We start from the raw sequence: 21958 nt of genomic DNA on the forward strand, positions 1-21958 counted from the left end.
GCTATCCAATCAAGACAAGGCCTCAATGTTCAATAACTACCAACCTCTTGAAAAAAATAAAAAGGTGTACCTTCCTTTCCAGTTTTGGTCTCTCTAATCCTGTTGTATTTTGCACTTCAGGGCCACCATATATTGTAGCCTATAAAATACAATACAGTTTTGACTGAAAGAACCAGCACATTGTGTGTGTGTGTGTGTGTGTGTGTGTGTGTGTGTGTGTGTGTGTGTGTGTGTGTGTGTGTGTGTGTGTGTGTGTGTGTGTGTGTGTGGCTGTGTGTGCGTGCGTGTGTGTGTGTGTGCGTCTCTGTTGTTATTAATTCATTTTTTATTACTAACAGTGAATGTCAACACTTTTTTCAGTTTTGGACTATGGTGACATTGTGTATGCATGCTGCCTCGTTTTAAAACCTCTTGACACTGTCTATCACAGTGCCATCCGTTTTATCACTGGAGACCATTTTAAAACTCAGCATTGTGCACTGTACAAAAATGTGGGGTGGTCCTCATTGTCTGTTAGGAGGGATAGGCACTGCCTTCTTTTTATTTACAGAGCCCTCCTTGGGAAGCTGCCTTTTTACCTTACCTCCCTGTTTAAATTCAATTCCATCTATCACAGTACCCAGTCACAGAGCCACATTTCCCTAGATACTCCAGTACCTGACTGCCACGTGAGTGAGACTAGCGTGAAGCTCTAAAGAGAAGCTATAGTTTACTGCTCTTCCCGGTTTTGAACCCTACCTGTTTTCTTCTGCCTGTCGGTTTTGGATCTCTTGCCTGTACCTGTCCGTCTGTATCCGTCGGCCTGCCTGCCTGTTTACGAACCCTGCCTGTACCTGGAGTCTGATTCGCCTGCTGGACTGTTTGTGAATGAACCCTTATTTGATCTGCAATTGATTCCCGTTCTGAGTCGTGACATAAATACTAATCTCTCTTTCTCTCTCTGAAGACTGTCTGCAATGAAACGGCACCCTCACCTTGTACCTAGGGCTGGATCGCCTTGCGAGATTCATGGGTTTGCCTTGCCTATGCATTGCACAGGCAAAGTTTAGGGAGAGACTTGGCCCCTGGCCCTGGCATGAAAGTCTGCATGGTTGTATTCAGTCAGACTGAAGTGACTCTGGAGCTGGGTGAGGCCGGGCACCTGTTTGAGCACGCAAACAGAGCAGTGCTCTGTTTGCGTGCTCAAACAGGTGTGGACATTAACTTTAATAGTGTCTCTTTCTGCTTTCCATTGAAGTTTTTGCGCAATAACGTTTACCATTGATGTTTTGTGTAAATCTCGACTGCTAAATAAACCCCCTGGGAGGATGAGCAGCGTTTCAGACCCTCTCTTCTCGGTCTCCCACTGGCCAGTGCCTTCTTACAGAACTTGTGTATGAAGGGGGCCCCGCTGGCACTCTTTGCTTATACACTGAATTTGTATTCATCTTTTTTTTACCATTGCCATATGAAGTAGTCCGCCAAAGGTCTTGATGTCAATTAAGTGCTATTCCCAAAAGATCCGGGGCTAGCCTCGAATGCCCAGGTCTAACGACGCGCCTGGTCGTCACCGTGGGGATGTCGTCAAATTACATCTGAGACAGACAACAACCCCAGTTGTATTTTAGTTCCCTTATTTTTATCAGTATTTTACATACCATAAAGTATCCGATTGACGTACACGGCAAGAACAAGTTAATCCGGTCCCATCTAATATAGGCCTTGCTTTGCATAGGCAGTGCCTTGCTTGCGCCAACAGGATTTGCTTGTTCAAACAGGATCTCCTGAATGTCAACATGGAGCACCATTGTCGTGTTGCCTGCAGCCATCTACAGAACTGCTAGGTCTTCCAGCTGGCACTCTTTGCTCAGCCACCAAAGTTGTTTATCTCTTTTTTTACCGTTGACATATGAAGTAGTCCGCCAAAGGTGTTGATGTCCATTATGTGATAGGCCTACACCGAAAGTCTAAGATTGGCCACCACTTCTGTAGAATACAGCAACGGGCCATCTACGTGATCCATCTTTCACCGTATAACCCTTGGTCATGTGGTCAGAAATGCAATGCCATATATATATATATATATATATATATATCTACATCCGAGTCCTGTAATGTAACTAACTGTTAGTTACAAAACACTTGGTCAGTGTTGAATGACCATGTACGGAGGGAATACTTTGCAATTATTGGAACATAATCGAAGAGGAGAGGGCAAACGGCCGCCCAGTTGTTGCTATGGGAGTAGCTCCAATAGCAGCTATGGGAGTAGCTCCAATAGCAGCTATGGGAGTAGCTCTAATAGCAGCTATGGGAGTAGCTCCAATAGCAGCTATGGGAGCAGCTCCAATAGCAACATGGTCTATAAGCGGGAGGGGAAAACTGACGAGTCACAACAGGTTCCTTTCGTTGCGTGGGGAGGAGATTAAACTCGGCTTTCAATTTGTGTGAACTGAAACATATACGCTTCAACATTACAACGTCCTCTTTTAAGCAGTTTTTTAACCGTTCCGAAGATTCAGACAACCCGCTGAGCGACTGGACCATACGGGGGACAAGCTGGCAGGTGGACCATTCCTACGACGTTGGAGAAGCATAGATCTGCCTCTTGATAGTATGTATCTGCACTTGAACAATTGATAAGGATCTATAATTGTTTAACTAAACGTACACAAAGGGATGAAATACAAAAATAGCACGGTTCAAATAAGAAAGATTAAGAAACTTGATTTAGAAAGATCATTCTTGTCATTCAACCAGGGACTTCACTAGGATTGAAATTGAAAAAATCATCTCATCTTTAAAGTGCTTCTTTAGTTCATGATTTATTACAGGTGAGAGTATATTTATCAGGTCCTGTTTTCTGGCTCACTCTTTCCTTTACCTGCCTTACGACCTCCTGCTTCCCTACTGAGGCTTCAGAAGGTCCTGCTTTTTAATATTATAAATAATCTGGATACATTTAAGAGTTGATGTAAACCACCAATATTTTCGTCCTGTCTCGTCAACGAAAACTAAACTTACATTTCGTCATAGTTTTTATTATCAAGGATCTATTTTTAGCTCGTCAACGTCATGGAAAATGGGTCGTTGACGAACATTTTTTGTGATATTTTTCGTTCACGAAATGAACACTGGACTTGGTATGATTTAAAACTCTACATATTGGGGTGAGTTCAATAAGATAAAAATATGTCAAAATAGGCTATGTTCTAAAATGTATCCATCGATGCAAATTAAAAAAAAATAGTCTAGTTTCATAAACTCACCTCTTTTATGGTTTCAAGGCCTATTTCTGCCTGCCACTGATATTTATGTTTAAAAATAAATATATATTGTGGCAGACTGCAGGGAGGAGTGAGGGGAGTGGTAGGTCTGGCAACCTGCTGGCTCCAACCCCAAGCCATATATGGACTTCCTCCCCTTAACGAGGAGGGCTGAGTGAACCAGGAAGGCTAGCACACTACATGCAGGATCTGTTGCCGTTTCTCAATTCCTAGCACGCGTACTACGGACTCGATGACTTGCAAGCACGTACTTGGCAAGTCTGTACTTCAAGCACAGACTTGCGAGCACGCGAGTACGTACCTGCAATTGGAACAGCAGCGGACTCGATGACGTCACCACCTCTGCTCGTCCGTTAACTGTGCTACGGCCTCATTTAGGCATATACTACTGAACAATATAAACAAATGATATAAAACAAAATCCCAGCCTCTTTCATTTTCAAATAGTATGTAAATATTCTGAATGAATAAAAATTGAAAAGATATGCGTGTCCTGTCATGTGTATGAGCTATACACGCACGACTTTATATATATATATTTATATATTATCTTATATTATTATTATTATTATTATTATTATATATTTATATAAATATATATATAAGTTAAGAGTAACTTAAGCTACAGTTGTGCGTCTTCTCCATATTGTCCGCCATCGTACTGCTCCGAGTGCGAAATCCATCCTGGGATTTATAGGGGTTGCAAGTACACACGAGCCACCTCCGATGCATGTATGGCAAGCCATCCCCGCCAGAAAACGGCATCAACAACCTCTTGCCTACAGAGCAAGCGTCTCTATCGATTGGGCCACGGCCACGGTGACCACACTGTAGGAACTGGATTTACTAATATATATCGATATGACGCTACAACTAACAACAAATGAGAGGAGAACTCCTCAAAGCAGATCTGTGCTATACTGATTTGGTCTGCTTGTCTTGTTCAGCGATTGGGCGCAAACACTTCAAATGCATTGGCTGAGAGAAAAGAAGGGCAGAGATTATTTGCATACTAGAGAGACGCCGTATTTTACGGCGTTGTGATGTGCACAAAAGCGCCGTATTTTACGCGCGGTTTGATTTTCAAAATGGCGCTTTTTACGCGCGCTCTTGAAAGGCTTAATTGCGGCGTAATAAGCGGCCCTTTTTTGCGCATGACGGCGTATTTTACAGCGTTTTTCTACATTTTACGGCGTTTTTTACGGCGTAATGAAGGTGATACGCATCTAAATTATGCCGGATTCTGGCGGGGATGGCTTGCCATAGAACAGTGCTCGGGCAACGACTGATGACGTTTCACGAGTCCACGAGCACGCACAAGTACGCGAATTGAGAAACGGCCTTGCAATCGCTATAAATCCCAGGATGCATTTCGCACTCGCAGCAGTACGATGGCAGACAATGTGGAGAAGACGCACAACTGTAGCTTAAGTTACACTTAACTTATATATATATTTATATAATATATAATAATAATAATATAAGATAATATATAAATATATATAAAGTCGTGTGTGTATAGCTTATACACATGACAGGAGACGCATATCTTTTCAATTTTTATTCATTCAGAATATTTACATACTATTTGAAAATGAAAGCGGCTGTGATTTTCATCGAGTCCGTAGTACGCGTGCTAGGAATTGAGAAACGGCCACCTTTAAGGCCAATTTCCACCGGAATCGGCACGGAAGCGGCACGGCAGTGAATCGGTCGCCGAAAATAATAGAAACCATTAAAGTCAACGTAGGCTATTCCACTGGATACGGCACCGGCACGGCACGGAACCGTCCCCAAACCGGCACTTCGTTTACGATACTTGCCTCTTCTATTTAGCCCCCCCAAAATAGGCCTAATGATGCTTTTAACTAGATGAATACGTTGTAATAGGTTTTATCGTCAGTAGAAATAAGGTTATTCATTTCTGTTTTACCTCCACAGTGAATGCTGATTCATTGACAAGTACAACGAGCGAGGATTCAACCCACCCAACATGTTGTCCAGTTATGGAATGCCATTGGGGACTAAACCGTCTGGGAATATACGGCTCGATTCGACCAAATGGACCACGTCAAGAAAGACGTGTTGGCAGGACCCACATTTAACGTCTTCTGACGTTCCAATCAAAATGTAACGAATGGCTTTTATGGTCGATTGTCAACTAGGATGAACTACAGCCTAATTATACTTCAAACAAAACCATAGTTTTGTTTTAGTTTTTAGTCAGTAGCTCTGAACCTTACTAAGCACCTTGTCAAAATAATCTGTAACTAAGTCTATCTCGCATGTCTGATCTTTTTTTTTTTTCGTGCCTCTGCCATGTAATTTACACGTTGACTCATTGCAGGACAGAGTACTGCCAGTGAATTAACAAGAAAGGGCCGTCAATTTGGTTTTGATTGGATGACGTTTCAACTGTCAACAAACGTAAATTTGGTCATATGCACTTAAGAAATAAGACTTTTTATTTCATTCAATGTTACAACATTTATAAGATGTCAGACAAAGCATTGCAAAAAGATTTTCATTCCGTTATTTGTGTCATATGGGGGGGGGGGGGGGGGGGTTGCTAATCCAAATGACGGTTGCCCACAAGGCGATTCTATCTATGCCTCTTCTTGAAATGCATCATGTTTTAGTCGGCACAGGCTTGTAATTCTGCATAGCATGATGAGCATGATAAGGTGCAAGGAGCAGAAAAAGTTAATATGGGTTCTAAAAATAGTAATATTTTTTAATAAGCTGATGAAGCTGACACGTGGCCATTGTTTCCTGTATACAAATATTTTTAATTAAATGCAAACCCCAGTGAATCATTTACTCTTGTTTCTCTGTTTTGAGATTCACACAGACTTAGCAGTCTTGTTTAAATTTTACAAATTGAGTTGATAAAATGAATTTGGAAATTGTTTTAAGTGTTGCAGATGTTATCTACGCAAATTTTTCTATTTCAATACAGGGATGGCGCCCAGGGGGGGAATGACAGAAAATGATTGAGAATCACTGGTCTAGAACATGTTGTACTTGTTGATTAGCTCATGTTGTTATGGCAATGAAAACGCCCTCAGCTGATAAAATAATGCCAGCGGTTGTTTTTTTTACTGAAAATTAGCACCCTTTGTTTTTGCATCAGAAGATTTATAAAAATGTATGGGTCCCTGAAAGTGTGACAACATAGTTTAGTGCTCCCGAAAAAGTGGTATGTTTCTCATATTATTGATCTGGTACATGTTGTACCAATGTGTTTCAGCAACTGTCAATAAAAAAAAGGGAAAATATGGTCATTTTTGAGTGAAAGGAAATTTAATATACCTCAAATTTGTTTGTACTGTTCACATCCATTGATTATTCCTTCATCCAAACAGTATTTTTTCCTTTCATCACTTAGTGGTTCAGATCTGCATTTTTTAGCTGACACTGCCAGCTATTGGCTTAGACATACAACAGCATAGTAATTAAGATAGATATGAAGGTTGTGGACAGGACTTTATTTACTTCATATACCCCTGTGGGTTCCTCCAGGGGTTGACCCCCCCCAAAAGTCAGAACCTAGAATCGCCCCTGGTTGTGCCCCCTCCTACGTAGGAAGGGGGCGCAGTTTAATATTACCTCCCACTTCCCCACTCCCCTCCAATCAGGCAGCCCTGCAGATAAGCTCCGGGAGTGCAATCCCTTTCTCTGCCGGACGGCCGCCAAAGCTTCGGCGGCAGTCCGGAGGAGGAGACATGGAGGAGAAAGGGATTGCACTCCCGGAACTGAGGTGCCGGACTGCCGCCGAGCAACCCCCGTCAGACTGCCGCCGAAGCTTTGGCAGCAGTCTTTATGATTCATAATATCTTCCGCCGAAGCTTCAGCGGCAGTCCAGCGGGGGTAGCTCGGCGGCTACCCCCGCTGGCCGGACGAAGCCGTCCAGCCGCCGCTGATGCTTCAGGGGCAGTCTGGCAGCTCCGGCGGTGCACTCCGGGAGCTGAACTGCTGCCGAAGCTGGCAGGTCCTGCGGGGCTAGGTCTCGGCGGCAGCGCCGGCGCGATATATTATATTATATAAATATTATATATAATATTATTGTTATATTATATTATATAGATTTAGAGCTCCAGGAGTCCGCAAACGACAACAATCCCTTCTCCTCCATACTGTGGTTCAGTCTGACCGCTCAGAACTCAGCCGCCCGGATCATCACCCGCACCAAATCATCCACATCACCCCTGTCCTCATTCAACTTCACTGGCTCCCAGTACACTACCGTATCCAATACAAAACCCTACTCCTCACCTACAAAGCTCTCCACAACCTAGCCCCCAGTTATCTCTGCGACCTCCTCCAAGAATACACTCCCTCCCGCTCCCTCCGCTCAACCTCTGCTGGACTACTACCCCACATCACGACTCACTACAATGGGTGCCCGGTCATTCAGCTGTTCAGCACCCAGGCTCTGGAACTCCCTCCCCCCACACATAAAACAGTCAGACACCATTACAACCTTCAAGTCACAACTCAAAACTCACCTGTTCAAACTCGCACACAACGTCTAACTGATCACTGTTTTTTTTGTCTTGTTTTTGTTTTATTTATTTCTTATTGCTTATGTTTATTTATTTATTTATTTATTTTTTCCACAATGTCTTGTTTTTTAAAAAAAAATGTATGATGACTATATGCTCTGTAAGGTGACCTTGGGTGTCTTGAAAGGCGCCTCTAAATGAAATGTATTATTATTATTATTATTTGTCAATGGGCGGCAGCTCATTTGCATTAAAGCTACAGACGCAAGGGACTGAAACGGAGGAGAATAGCGCTAGGCTCAGTGACGTGCAGTCAGGGTAGGCAAGGTAGGCACTGCCTACCCTGACAAAATTCAAACGTAAAAATGTTAATTAAATAATTGTATTTAATAAACTTGTATTTGTATTTGTACCGAGTATTCTTGTGTTTTATATATGCAATATATACGTTATTCCAATTGTTTAGACGTTACGATGACAATTGTATCAGTTACGCAACATCAAATACAAAAAACTGGTAGAATAAGCAGTGCCTTTATGCCGCGTTTCCACTGCAGGGTGCGGAACGGATCGGATCGCAAAGGTGCGGTAGCGTAGGGAGGGGGCGGTATAGCCCAGCTCAGTTCCGAGGTCGCGTTTCCACTGCCGACAGTACCCTTGGTGGTAGGCCGGATGTCGATCGCCGCGGCAGCTACGTAAACATCGTAAACAACGTCTTCCTCCCCAAGAATGCAGACGAACGTCTCCACCTCCTTGTTCGCCCAAGCAAGCTTTTTACGCGACATGTTAATTGTAAAGAATAATATCTCGAAGCTACTGTTTGTTTGTTTTTATCCCCGCGTCACCCGGAAGTGACGATTCTGTCGACCAATCAACGGAGGGGGGGTGTAGCTAGAATTTCACGGGACCCTTTCAGGCGTCTGGTCTTGTTTTGGGTACCGCAACGGAGGAGTCCCGAGAATGGGGCCGGAACGGGTACGGCGTGACCCGGACTTTGCCGTACCCGTTCCGGCCCCATTCTCGGGACTCCTCCGTTGCGGTACCCAAAACGAGACCAGACGCCTGAAAGGGTCCCGTGAAATTCTAGCTACACCCCCCCTCCGTTGATTGGTCGACAGAATCGTCACTTCCGGGTGACGCGGGGATAAAAACAAACAAACAGTAGCTTCGAGATATTATTCTTTACAATTAACATGTCGCGTAAAAAGCTTGCTTGGGCGAACAAGGAGGTGGAGACGTTCGTCTGCATTCTTGCGGAGGAAGACGTTGTTTACGTAGTTGCCGCGGCGATTGACATCCGGCCTACCACCAAGGGTACTGTCGGCAGTGGAAACGCGACCTCGGAACTGAGCTGGGCTAAACTGCCCCCTCCCTACCGCCCCTTTGCGATCCGATCCGTTCCGCACCCTGCAGTGGAAACGCGGCATTACTGTCCATTCATTGTGAACGGCAACGAAAAACTAATGTGGCGCATGCGCACTTCGATCCTGTATTCTTTAACATCTACGCCGAAAGGCACAACTCTGCTGTGCCTTTGTACGTAAATATGTTATGCCAGTAATCATCTACGCTATGTATCAAACATGGACCAATCGAAATCGAGATATTACTGGACATTTGCGCAGCTGACGTCATTACACCGGCTACACGTAATCCCCGCGAAACTCAAAAAGTTAAAATGACAGCAGCGACATCTACCGATATTTTAGAGCTAAGAAATTTCTCTAAACTCAACTTTACTAGCAAAAATGAGCTACTGGCAAAAGGGAGGCCTATGCCAACACTTGATGCACTCTTGCAGAAAAAGGGACCGAAAATTGTTCGCTCGTTTCAAACGGATTGGTACGAGAAAAAGGATTGGCTTTGTGGCTGTGCCACCAGTCAGCGGCTGTTCTGCCATCCCTGCCTGCTTTTTTCATCCAGTCAGACTGTTTGGACTGCAACGGGATACTGTGACAACCTGCCTGCAGCAATAAATGAGGTAATCTGGCTTTCATAACTCAGTGCCTACCCACTTACTGACTTCACCGCACGTCACTGCCTAGGCTATTTCCAGCAAACAGCTTCAAAAACATGTTTTCTGGAACTCAAATACTATGGGTGTGTTCGAAACCGCCTACTTGCTTACTGCTTACTACCTACTAAATATTTGGCTTACTTCTCGAATCCTTAAATAATGATTGAGTAATCCATTTGAGTAATCGACGTTCAGAAGACCGTCCTTACTTAACCACCTCAGATGACGTGAATCAAATGACGTGTCAATAACCTACCGACCGGGCGCCGTTAATAAACATTATAAATAAATATATAAACGTCACATTTAACGTCACAGTACACCTTCAACCTAAGGATTTGCGGTGATATGTTAAAACAATTGTTAAACAATTATTAAAAGCACTGCTGCTGCGGCTCCCCGTTTAGCGCCATTGCTTCCACTGTTCTTTTGAATAGACGCAGTGCATTCTGGGGCAGTTTAGTACGTCTAGTAAGCTAGCGATGCTTACTCAAAATCTTTCCGGAAGTAGAAGACATTCGGATACTACTCGCTTACCTAAACTCGCTTACTAAGTTCTCGCTTACTCAAGTTGACGTCATAGTTAGTAGGAGTAGTAAGCAAGTACGCGGTTTCGAACACACCCTATGTTTCCTAGTTGGGAAAACACCATAATTTGTTATCCATTGATCACAAACCACAACCACGTCACCACGAGTTTGTTCAGTAAAAACATTTTTGTATTTTATAATGAGCTACAATAGTTGCTGAGAATAAAACATAGTCTTTGAAGGCAAAATTAACTCAAATTCTTGTTGTCTTCTATTCTCTAATTTAGTAATCAATGACATTTTGTCACCTTAACTAAAATAGGACAGAAGTTTAGATGTAATACGGTTGCCTTCAGGGGGCAGTGTTGGCCAGGTCGTGCCCACTACTGACCACGTAGCCTACTGGCCAAAGGTTGAGTCTGATTTCATTGCTCATAGGAAAATCTCAGCCGTACCCCTCGCTATTGCGCGTTCACGCGCCTTGGAGCCATGTCCGAAACCCATTCAAAGGTAGCATAAGGGGTAGTGGTCGAGTTGTAAAAAAAAGCCAGGGGGGATGGTGGATTTTAACTTTTAGGGACAGATAATTTGTGCTGATGACAGCGCATTTGGTGGGAGACTAACGGTGTGATAATTATTTTTATTATTATTATTATTATTATATTACATATTTTTGGGGATCAAATAATAGCGATATAAAGTTGAGCCTACCGTTTTTTCAACAAAAAGAAAAGCTGGCAGCGTTTTTTGCCCTTAAAGCGCCGAGAGCGTTTTTTCTATCGCCTAGCAACGAATCCATTCTAGACCCGACGTTACTCGCCTACTACGTATCCAGGCTAGAGCCCATTAGACATGTTGTAGATCTCGACATGTTCTGTAATTAAAACTATTAATCGCTCCAACGGCACTTTCCCGAGTGATTTGTCTGCCATTGTTTCTTGTTTTGACAGTTGAGAGTTTCCTTCGTGACGAAGTGTCCATGTTCCGCTTGTGATCGGTCAGTTGCCCAAAAGACGCCCGACGTCGGCCGCTTTCTTCCTGAAAGTTGAACTATTTTTAACGCCCCAAGGCAGAAAACTGACTTTTTCCAGAAACGCTCTGCTCCATAGGAATATAATGTAAAACAAGCGCTGGCAGATTAAAAAAAACGCTAGATGTGAACGCGACCTAACGCGCCTAACTTGACGCTTGAGTGTCACAAAAATGGTTCAACGCGCCTAACGCGCCTGTGGCTGCGCTAGATTTAGGAGTCTGAGGTAGGAAACCCAAACGCCGCCACCCAAACATTATTTTTTTTATATTTTGTGATGATTTAAAACTATTAATTGCATCTTGATTTGCTTTAATGCAAAATATGAATAAATAATGACCCGTAGTAAGTTAAAGCCCACCATGGGCAACCACAGCAATCAGAATGAGAAAATGTGTTTTTATAGATTTTTGATGATTATTTCAAACTATTAAATACATCCTGTTTCACTATATGAGCCAGATTTACTTCCATAATTTTCTTCCATATTAAAGCCTATAAAATAGTATAAGGTTTTGACTTGAAGAACCAGCATATTGTGGGTGGGTGTGTCTGTCTGTTATTATTAAATCCAATATTTCCTCCACAGTGAATGTTCATTCATTCATTGTCAGGTTCAAGTTGGGAGGACCGAAGTGTGATTGCAAACCCAAGGTGAGTTAAAGACATATTTCAAGTTTAGAATAATTCAATAGGCCTTAATAATAATCTCCCTTTCTCTCTCTGAAGACTGCCTGCAAAGAGACGGCCACCTCACCTTGTACCTAAGGCCATATCAACTGGAGAGATTCAGATAGGCACAGCATGGGTTTGCCTATGCTTTGCATGCCTATGCATGGCATGCAAAGCATAGGTTGAGGGACAGACTTGGCCCCTGGCGTGGGAGTCTGAATGGTTGTTTTCAGTCATACTGAATGGACTTGAGCTGGGTGAGGCTGCAAACCTCTTGTGCGTTGAGCGAACAGAACAGCACACACAACATAGAAAACCATTGTTGTGCATCATTGTTTGCAACTTTCTACAGAACCGGTCTTCCAACACCACCACCCTGCGTCCCTGTCTAGACAAGCCCAGTAAAAGCCACCTAGGTGGCGCGTAGCAACAGAAATTGTTACAATTATAAATAAGGTTTAGTAAATATAGCATTATGGCTTGTGATTATTTCAAATATAGTGTCTCTTAGGGGCGCCCCGGCTGTTCACTGGGCAGAGCGCGTACCATTAAGGCCTAGTCGTTACTGCAGCGACCGGGGTTCGATTCCTGCCCGTGGCCCTTTGCTGCGTGTCTTCCCCTCTCTCTCTCCCATATCTTCCTGTCTTACTCGACATTAAAAAGGACCAAAACTTCAAAAAAAGTAATACAGATAGTGTCTCTTTTTGCATTCCATCGTCGTTTTTCACAATAACGTTTTCCATTGATGTCTTGTGTTCATCCGTGTCTGCTCAATAACCCCCTTAAGAGGATGAGCAGCGTGTCAGTCCCTCTCTCCTCTGGCTCCCACTGGTCAGTTCAAGGCGTGGCTCCGACAGTGAGTAAAAAGGGCTGGTATCTTCTGCTGCACTCCACCCAACCTACCACTCATGCTGCTGGCCCCATCGTATCCACAGACATCAAGTAGCGGCCCGCGGGCCTTTTGTGGCCTGCGGGGTGTCTATTAATGGCCCTCGAGCTGTTTTGAAAAGTTTTTTTAATTATTCAAAAAAAATAATAATAATAATAATCGTGCTGGGCGCTCTTATTTTGAAACCGCGCGCCGCGATCTCAATACGAGGCTGGGGGTTGCAACGATAAACAGATAGCACTCCAGCCCACAGACCGCTCCAGCCCTCCCAAACTCGAGGCAGACAGTCCATCTCAGCAGCAGTCAGTCACACGTATACCGACCGGAGCCGTAATGGCATGCTCCAAATTTGCCCCAAAAAGAAAACTGGACAGCGAAAACCGCCAGTTCCAACCAGAGTGGACAGAAAGGTTTGCGTTCTTTCTACCACCGTCCAGCACTCGCCCTCTGTGCTTAATATGTCAAGAGTCTGTCGCGGCAATTAAACTTAGCAATGTGAAGCGACACTACGAATCAAAACACAAGCATTTTGAAGAGACATTTCCGCAAAACTCAGAGATCAGAACAACAAAATTAAATGCTCTTAAAGCATCATATCAATCATCCAACCGAATCCTCCACACTTCTGTGACAAAGCAGCAAAAGGCATCACAGTGCTCCTTTAGAGTAGCGTGGGTTTTGGCTAAGCACATGAAGCCATTCACGGATTCAGAGGTAGTGAAAGAATGCATGATTGACGTGATGGACACGTTGCTTGAAGGCAAAGAAAAAGATGAAATGAAAACAAAAATTCAACAAATCCCACTGTCTGACTCCACAGCATGCAGACTGGCATTTTTGACTGACATGACATCTCACATGAATGACTTGAATCTGAAGCTCCAAGGGAATGGCAACACTGTATGTCAGCTGATATCAGCAGTGCGGGCATTCCAGAGGAAACTAGAGCTCTACAAGGGTGACTTACAGGTAGGCTGTTTAACATTGGCTGCCACACATCTTTATTTTATTATGCCATTTTTGTCATGCCATTTTAAAATAATAACAATACTACTACTACTAATTACTATTACTACTACTACTACTACTAATATTAATAATAACAATAACAACAACAATCATCATCATCACCATACTCATGATCAGAATCATTGTCCTAATAACAATAATTTGAAATGCCAATAATAATGACTATTTTTTTATTGTTATGTACAGGAGGAATTGCTCCATTTCCCCAAACTTTTGGAGCAGACCAAAGAAAAAGATGCTCATCAAAAACACATTGCATTTGTGGAGAAGATGATTGAGAACTTCAGAACAAGATTTGATGACTTCATTCTTGGAAACCAAATCCTCCTGTGCATTGGAAACCCATTCCTTGTCAGAAATGTGAGTGAGTTCACTTCAGAGGCGAATCAGGTATTCCCCTGGATCCAAGCTGCAGCACTCCAAACTGAGCTGATTGACCTGCAGGAGAATATCACACTGAGGGAGACTCAGTGTGACGTCATCACCCTGTGGACAAAAATGGTAACTGCGGCCAATTTCCCCCTGCTGAATAGGATGGCAGTGCACATCCTTACAATGTTTGGATCCACATACAGATGTGAATCTGCATTCTCAAAAATGAACTTCATCAAAAATCAGTACCGGAGTCGCCTAACCAACGAGCACGTGCATCAGTGTGTCTCCCTGGCAATCACACCATATCAGCCCAGGTTTGAAGCATTGGCCAAAGAAAGCAGAGGCCAATTCTCCCATTAAAGGGGACATGTGAGAAATGTGAAATAGTTTGTTAAACAAAGCACAAAAATGGGCTGTCTGAAGGCTTTTTGTTTTTTTTGTTTTTTTATCTTGAACAGGGTTATGTTTGGTTTTATTTAGTTATTTTTTTTTTTATATATGCCCAAATTAAAATTATATTTTTATTTTAGGAAATATTTTTGTTTTTAATAAAAAGGAAATGTTATGTTATAAAATGTTGTAAATGTTATACATACGTTATGTTATGATACGTTATCGGATGTACACGGTCCCAATAAATGGCCCCTTGAGTCACTGAAAAAAAATTTGTGGCCCCTCATCATTTCTACTTGAGTACCCCTGGTATAGACGGAGCTTTGGCTGCTGGGACACGAGAAATACGGCCGCCATCTTGGAGTGGTCAACCGGGAGCAGAAACAGCAGCAGAAACAGGATGCCGGGCTGTTGTTCAGGAATCGGGGGATTACTTTTCACAAATACCGTTAATTACATGAATTCATTACATGAATAATAAAACACGCCAAACCATGTGGCCTTTATCATAGCTACACGTATGACAAAAAAACGCATGAAAATCAGTGGTATTCAGTGAGGTATGATTAATTAAATGCACTGACAGTTCATTGCTCCAGCCAAACGGATTACACTGAGTGGAGCGGATGACCACTCCAAGATGGCGGCCCACGTCTCGTCAGCGCCAGTAGGCGGTAGCATTCGATGCGGTAGCATTCGGTAGCATTTCCTGTCTCTTTTCTGGCCCCGCAGAAAAGAGACAGGAAGCCCCCACTTGTTTAACTACCATAGGACGGCCTGAGGGACGGATGCAGCATCCTGCTTTTCAAGTGGACAAAAACCGAAGGAAATCCTCCTGTGTCTCAAACCCTTCAGAAACATACCGGAAGCAAATGGATAACTGCTCTATTCCATTCACATCTAATGCTTCATCAGCCAAGAAGTAGTACTTTGTTCTTTGCTTTGTTGATTTTCTTAACAATTGTTTCTAGAATCTCTGCCCACAGCATGCAATGAGGCCTAATTCATTTTGAATTGTTGGTGACATATAGGTAGCATCCCGAGGTGCGGTCTCAAGGTGCAATTTAAGTGTGTCATCAAGCATGGATTTCCAATTAACAAAAAAATAGATAGATGGATAGAAATGATCTATCCATCCATCCATCATTATATATTGTACACAACATGTGGCCATATAACCCAGTTATAATTCCTTCTTATTTGTTAATTGTTCTGTTTTCTTTCAGGAGTTCATTGAGGCCGCTGCCATCACAGAGCCCAACCCTCCATCACCTCAAGCACCTCTTCTGCATTGGTAGCCCCAAAACCCCCAGGAAGATGGAAAGACTGGTTCTTGTTTGTATGATATTTATTAGGGGTGTGCATCTCTCCTTTATAGGACGAATTCGGATTCAGCCTAAGGGCCGTTACATAGTCGACGCATCGCTACGCATACACGTCCAGAAGGCTACGCGACGCAACGCTTCGGCCGCCATTAGCGTCGACGCGTAGCAAAACGCGTTCTCCCAATTTTTGATACGCAACGCGCCGATCCATGCAATACTATGCGTTGTCGGTGGGGGCGATATTCTGCAAAAATGTGTACATTATTTCCACTATAGGTTATATTTACAGAAGAACATATGAGAGGATGCGGGAACGTGATAAGAATGACATTCACGTCTCTTCTACTAATTACCTGTGCCAATTTATATACTGGAAATGCCTCTCCTTGTCCAGGCTTGTCACGGTTCACATGGTTGACATGAATGTCGACATTCCATGTCGACATTCCATGTCGACATTCCATGTCGACATTCCATGTCAAGTGGAATGTCGACATTCCATGTCGACATTCCATGTCAAGTGGAATGTCGACATTCCATGTCAAGTGGAATGTCAACCGGTGACAAGCCTGGACGAGGAGAGGTTTGATGATCTGCGATGATCGGCACCAAAGTTTGATGATCTCCTTTTGCGAGTCATCCGATATCTTCCCGACTCTCACCAAAACCGGCCCTTGTCAGGGAGCAGCTGGCAGATGGCAGATTATTTTCTGTCAGATGCTGGCGTGTTTCCCCACCAGTACAATGAGCTACGATTGGGTACGCGCACTGACCAATAAATGTATATACATTGGTCACTTGGAAGCATGACTTTTGATTCATTAGTTATCACGTTACACAAGTTAACTAATTTGGTTTACGTCAAACTCATTCATTCATATCCATATAAAATGTTTATACAACAAGCTATACTGCCTTGACAGATTAATGAATTATTTAAGTGTATTTAAGTGTAGGCCTATAGCCAAAGCTATAGCGCATAATGTCCACAGAAATTATATGGTAGGAAACATTATTAGAGAAAAGGGGTTTATTTATCAAATACAGAAAATTGTCCCACCATACACGCACACATTTTTCATTCACTACGCACTCACGCTTTCAAATTTCATTCACTCAAAGAGGCTACTGAACTTATGTTTCACACAGAACATGAACACTTATTTTTCACACAGAACATGAACACAAAACATTACGTAATTAATTCAAATAGGCTAACACTAAAACAAATAAGGCCAGTAATAGAACGAATATCGGGTGTCAAGGAGATCATTAAAATGGCTCACAATCCCGCATCAGCCGTTTGATGTCGCGCATCAAAATAGCACTTTGCCCCTGTGGAAGGGTTCGCATAAATTGGCACAGGTAATTAGTAAAAGAGACGTGAATGTCATTCTTATCACGTTCCCGCATCCTCTCATATGTTCTTCTGTAAATATAACCTATAGTGGAAATAATGTACAATATTTGCAGAATATCGCCCCCACCGACAACGCATAGTATTGCATGGATCGGCGCGTCGCGTATCAAAAATTGGGAGGACGCGTTTTGCTACGCGTCAACGCTAATGGCGGCCGAAGCGTCGCGTCGCGTAGCCTTCTGGACGCGTATGCGTAGCGATGCGTCGACTATGTAAGGGCCCTAAATCGTTATTACCAACAAGCAAATTGAAAGTGTCAGGATGGGCTGGCGTCTTCAATAAAAACCGCTGAAAACTAAGCCGGTATGAAACTAAAACTGTGATTCTGTGGAAAGTTTAAATGATATCGAAATTCCGTTTTGATATGATTGATATTATTGTATTGTTTAGATGCGTTAAATGGTTTGAATGAAGATAAACGGTTGAAAATTGATTTAGTTACGTCTTAAACAGTTGAAGTAGGCCTACCAGAGGATGGCTCCGCCCTCCTCCCATTGACTCCCATGTTAAAAAAAAATAGTATTTTAGAAGTAGAATATCTTAAAAAGTATAAAATATTTAAAAAATCTGAAAAGAAGCGCGCGATTACAAGCTATTCTGAACATTTTAAAACCTATAACCAAATTCAAACTATTTGGTTATAGGTTATTTTGGTCACCAAATAGGTGTGTCTATACAACCCGGTATCACGCCAAGGCGTAAAATAGATACGCTAGAGCAAAGCGTGACCCTGACGCCTCGTTTCCACATACGTATGTTTTTCGTATCCGTGCTTCCGTAAATTTACGGAAGGAGTCGCTAGTGTTTTACGTACGGACATGAATTTATTTACGGACAAAAGATGGGGGAGCGTATGATAATGGCCATTTTTAGGAGACCGGTACTTTGGAACATGAGGATCGACATATACAGAGATAAAAACAAAACCAACCAGGCTTGGAAAGAGATCGGTGAGGAGTTTGGCCTGCCAGGTACTTACATGTTTTGTGAAAAACATAAAAACTTTCATACGGTATCTCCGTAAAACGACGGCGAAAGTTAAATTTTTTGAACGTATATTACGGACATACCGGACAGAAATTTTACGGAGGGGAGGAGTCTCGGAGGAAAAACGGACATTACGGAGAATCACATAGGAATGAATGGACTTTTGGTCAGAGACGGTTGGATCGCATACAAGAATGTACATAAGTTGACAGGAGGCGTCAACTTGCGATGTGCACTACATATAAGTACGAGAGGGGAACTAACAATGAGTCAAAAACAGGTTCCTGTCGTTGCGTGCCGAGGAGAAACTCAGCTTTCAATTCCTGTGAACCGAAACATATGAAGGCGCTTCAACGTTACAACGTCCAGCATTTTTAACAGTTCCGAACACTCAAAGACAACCAGCTGAGCGACTGGACCATAAGGGGGACAAGCTGGCAGGGGGACAAGCTGGCAGGTGGACCATTCCTACGACGTTGGAGAAGCATAGATCTGCCTCTTGATTGTATGTATCTGCACTTGAACAATTGATAAGGATCTATAATTGTTTAACTACACAAAAGGATGAAATGCAAAAAATTGCACAGTTTAAATAAGAAAGATTAAGAGATAAAAAATCGAAATCGAAAAAAAAATTATCACATATTTAAAGTGCTTCTTTAATTCATGATTTATTACAGTAAGTAAGTAAGTAAAAGTAAAATTTATTTATAAAGCACATTTCACACAGCTTTCACTGACCAAAGTGCTGTACATAAAAAATAGTGATATAAATAAAATAAAGTAAAATAAAAATAAGTAAATAAATAATTACAATATGAGACGAGCAACAGTAGGCAGACAGATCAACAGAAACAATGACAACAGGAACAGAGACGGCAATGACAACAAGAGACATATACAGAGTTACAGATGGGGCAACAGCCGGAGGGTTAGGAAGCAGTTTTGAGCCTAGACTTAAAAACAAAGATGGACGGAGCATTTTTAATGTCATGGGGCAATTGGTTCCACAGCCGTGGCGCTGCAACTGCAAAGGCTCTGTCACCTTTTCGCTTGAGCCTTGACCGAGGCACATGGAGGAGAGCATAGCCAGTTGATCTGAGGGACCTGGGGGCTTGGTGTGGACGGATAAGGTCAGAAATGTAACTAGGGGCCTGTCCATTAAGAGCTTTAAAAACCATCAGTAAAACCTTGAACTGAATTCTAAAATTAACAGGAAGCCAATGCAAGGAGGCAAGAACTGGTGTGATGTGGTCATGTTTTTTAGTGCCTGTCAGCCAATAGGGAGTATAAAATAGCATCTCAGGTCCTGTTTTCTGGATCACTCTTTTCTTTACCAGCCTTAAGAACTCCTGCTTCCCTCTACTGAGTCTTCAGGATGTCCTCCATTTTAAAAACATAAATAATCTAGACACATTTAAGAATTGGTATGATTCCTACATATTGGGGTGAGTTCAATAAAATGAAAATATGTTCAGATATGTTCGAAGTTTCGAGGAAAAGTATCCATCAATGCAAATGAAAAAAAACATAGGTGAGTTTCATAAACTCACCTATGTTTTTTCATGCTCTTTCATCCTTATACTATAAAATAGTATAAGGTTTTGACTTGAAAAACCAGCATATTGTGGGTGTGTGTGTGTGTGTATGTGTATGTCTGTCGTTATTCATTTCAATATTTCCTCCACAGTGAATGAACCTGACATTCATTCATTGTCAGGTTCAAGTTGGGAGGACCGAAGTGTGATTGTAAACCCAAGGTTTACAAACCCCATGTAATGCGCTTCAACATTACAACGTCCAGCATTTTTAACAGTTCCGAACACTCATGAAGACAACCCGCTGAGCGACTGGACCATAAGGGGGACAAGCTGGCAGGTGGACCATTCCTACGACGTTGGAGAAGCATAGATCTGCCTCTTGATTGTATGTATCTGCACTTGAACAATTGATAAGGATCTATAATTGTTTAACTACACAAAAGGATGAAATACAAAAAATTGCACCGTCTAAATAAGAAAGATTAAGAGACAAAAATCGAAATCGAAAAAAAAAATCACATATTTAAAGTGCTTCTTTAATTCCTGATTTATTACAGTAGGGAGTAGGCTATAACATAGCATCTCAGGTCCGGTTTTCTGGATCACTCTTTTCTTTACCAGCCTTAAGAACTCCTGCTTCCCTCTACTGAGTCTTCAGGATGTCCTCCATTTTAAAAACATAAATAATCTAGATACATTTTAGAATTGGTATGATTCCTACATATTGGGGTGAGTTCAATAAAATGAAAATATGTTCAGATATGTTCGAAGTTTCGAGGAAAAGTATCCATCAATGCAAATGAAAAATAATATAGGTTTCATAAACTCACCTCTTTCATGCTCTCACGTTTAGGCTTATTTCTGGCTTAATTTCAGTATTCCCTCCACAGTGAATGCTGATGTATTGACAAGTACATCGAGCGAGGATTCAACCCACCCAACATGTTGTCCAGTTATGGAATGCCATTGGGGACTAAACCATCTGGGAAAGTACGGCTCGATTCGACCAAATGGACCACGTCAAAAAGAACGCGTTGGCGGGACCCACATTTAACGTCTTCAGACGTTCCAATCAAAATGCAACGAGTGGACAAAATATAGGCCAAGTGCTTTCATGGTCGATCGTCAACTAGAATGAACTAGGTACAGCCTAAATATACCTCAAACGAAACTATAGCTTTGGTTTATATTGTTTATGGTTTTTCAGTAACCAAAACGGCAGTGGTTAGTTTTTAGTCACTAACTCTGAACCTAACTAAGCACCTTGTGCAAATAGAACACTGAAAATAATCTGTAACTATGTGTATCTCGCATGTCTGATCTTTTACCCACCGGTAAACTGCGAGTGTGCCGGAGCAAATGTTCCAGGATCTTCTTCCCCCAGACTCCACATAGTACTGAATGATGTTAACGTTCAACCCCGTGGCTCTGTCATATCCTTGTGAGATAATTTGCATGTTGACTCAATGCCCTCGATAAAGAACCAGGAGCAGGGCTGGCCCCTAGTGGACATGACAGAGTACCGCCAGTGAATTAACAAGCTAGGGCCTAAATTGAGTTTTGATTGGATGACGTTTCAACTGTCAACAAATGTAAATGTGGTAAAATGCACTATAGAAATACAACTTTTTTAATTTTCCTTTAATGTTACAACACGTTTTTCTGAGATGTCAAATAAATGACAAAGTATTACAAATCAATTTTCATTCTGTTATTTTTGCAACACTGTTGCTTGGGTTGCTAATTGGCCATTTTAGTATTTTATGATGAGCTACAATAAGCTGAGAATGAAAAGTAGTCCTTGAAGGGGAAATCAACTCAAATACGTGTTGTCTTATTTTCTCTCTTATGAGCTTCAGTTCCCAGTGTTGCTTGAGGGGCTAATCCTGCCTTGCCACTGTGTACGGGCCCGCACAAATGGCCTAATGGTGAGAATTAGCCTTGTTAGTTTAGCCCCAATAGTCCCGTGAATGGAAAGA

General features: G+C 42.4%; 2 long non-coding RNA genes across 5 annotated transcripts; both read left to right on the forward strand.

The window, feature by feature from the left end:
- The first annotated feature begins 2106 nt into the window (after window positions 1–2106).
- Window positions 2107–6550, forward strand: LOC132462502 (uncharacterized). Its single transcript, XR_009526868.1, has 2 exons — window positions 2107–2593; window positions 5208–6550. It is a non-coding gene; the product is annotated as an uncharacterized LOC132462502 (long non-coding RNA).
- A 12112-nt stretch (window positions 6551–18662) lies between these two features.
- On the forward strand, window positions 18663–21679 carry LOC132462501 (uncharacterized). 4 transcript variants are annotated; one of them, XR_009526864.1, is made up of 4 exons: window positions 18663–18943; window positions 20129–20198; window positions 20243–20364; window positions 20870–21679. It is a non-coding gene; the product is annotated as an uncharacterized LOC132462501 (long non-coding RNA). The 4 variants fall into 4 exon arrangements; XR_009526865.1 differs by having other exon boundaries at window positions 18664–18943; window positions 20159–20198; XR_009526866.1 differs by having other exon boundaries at window positions 18664–18943; window positions 20159–20198; window positions 20255–20364.
- Window positions 21680–21958: the final 279 nt, after the last annotated feature.

The sequence above is a fragment of the Gadus macrocephalus genome, chromosome 8, assembly GCF_031168955.1.
Source record: "Gadus macrocephalus chromosome 8, ASM3116895v1".
Classification (NCBI taxonomy): Eukaryota; Metazoa; Chordata; class Actinopteri; order Gadiformes; family Gadidae; genus Gadus; species Gadus macrocephalus.